The following is a 1,774-nucleotide window of genomic DNA, read 5'->3' on the forward strand; positions in this document are numbered from 1 at the left end:
ACACAATGTAACTGAAACTGCATACTGTACAGTGACATCTGAGAACAATATAGTGATGATTTTAGGAAGGAATTCCACTTAATTCACTATAATAACCCGACCTCTGAACAAAATTGTGTTGTGTTGCATATCAGTGTCTTCCAGAACTATGGATGTGATATTTTGTCAAAATGTTTTATGCACCAACTGTGTGTGTGTGTGTGTGTGTGTGTGTGTGTGTGTGTGTGTTTGTGTGTGTGTGTGTGTGTGTGAGGGCAGAATCAGCCCTGAGGTTATGTAATGAAAACATCTGTGCCAGATAATCTATAGCATCATCCATCTATTTTTCTCACACCCCATCCTGTGTCTCTAAGAAGCATCTGTGTCAGACAGAAAAAACGCTGTTATTAGGAGAGCTGAAAGATTTCTTAAGTCAAATCCCAACAGACAGACAAAAAGAAAAAGAGCTTTTTCCATTTATTTATCCTTTGCTTTTAACCCGTTATCCCTCCTTCACAACACAAACACTTAGAGATGCCTATCTGAGTCTGTCCATATCTGTCCAGCGCCGACCCTCACACACACACACACACGCACACACACACACACACACACGCACGCACACACACACACACACACACAAGCCTTGATCTGAGCTCTTTTAGATATAATCCACCACACTGTGTCCCAAAAGTGTGCACGTGTGATTGTGTAGATGTGTGTGTGACACGTAAGCTTACAGTGAACTGACAATGATAGTACACAGAGACATAGATTAATTATAGAAAATCAATGTGTTGTAATTGTATTTGAAACAGATCGCCTCCGGCATTGTGCCTGCGTGGTCTGGCTGGATATGAAAACATTTCGCTTTGTAAATGTAGATAAAACAGGCGGCTGATATTTTAATGAGAAGGAGATTAATGGCTCTTCTGACAGGCTCTCTGAGACGGTATCAGTGCTTTTGTGGCCCCTGCTGTGACCCATCTTTCATAGACTTTAAAAATGCCCAGTGTTATTTTAACTTGCACTGTTTATATCTAGGAGTGAAAAAGGTCTGATAGTACAATCATGACAATTTGTGTCAGTAAAAGCACCAATATTGAAATGTTAGCCAACAACAACTTTTATAAATTGTAAAAAATAAAATAAAATTATATCAGTTATTGCAATATCATATATGTTATAAATCTGGAATTACAATGAATAGTCCCGACACTATACTATGTGAACAACCTACAATTGTTGGTGGATATACTGTATGTGTTGTATTATGGTGGATATATATGTTGATCTTTGCCACTATCCTTCAAACCACTAGGTTTTAGCCATTTGTCAGCAAGTTTTTAATAATTTAAAATATAATACAAATTTTATGTGATCACTTTTTATTTGATATATTTCAATAAGTATGTTGTGTCATTTTTAAATAAATATATGTTATGCTGAGTTATGATGAAACATTATTTCACCCATATTTTGTTTTCAAAAAGGTTCTATGAAACATTAAAGTTTACTCTATATTTGTATATAATGTGCTTTTTTTATATAATTGGGAATGTAATTTGACGCATATTTATTTTTAAATTAATTTAATATATAGTTGGAGAACATTTAAGGGGGAAAAAATTATATTAATAATCTTTCAAGTTTAGCTTTCTTTTCTTTTTTTGAGGTATAAAACCATGACAAAAATAAATAATAATTATTATTATTATTGTGCTTAAATTAGATGTTTTAAAGAAAAATATGTTTTATATATATATATATATATATATATATATATATATATATA

The 1,774-nt window shown here is 33.0% G+C and overlaps 1 protein-coding gene across 1 annotated transcript in view; it reads left to right on the forward strand.

Annotated features, from left to right (window-relative positions):
* Positions 1–1,774, forward strand: part of LOC107595788 (PR domain zinc finger protein 16-like) — a 140,448-nt gene that overhangs the window by 49,603 nt on the left and 89,071 nt on the right. The window lies entirely within an intron of this gene.

This window comes from Sinocyclocheilus grahami, unplaced genomic scaffold, assembly GCF_001515645.1.
Source record: "Sinocyclocheilus grahami isolate Dianchi unplaced genomic scaffold, SAMN03320097.WGS_v1.1 scaffold208.1, whole genome shotgun sequence".
Classification (NCBI taxonomy): Eukaryota; Metazoa; Chordata; class Actinopteri; order Cypriniformes; family Cyprinidae; genus Sinocyclocheilus; species Sinocyclocheilus grahami.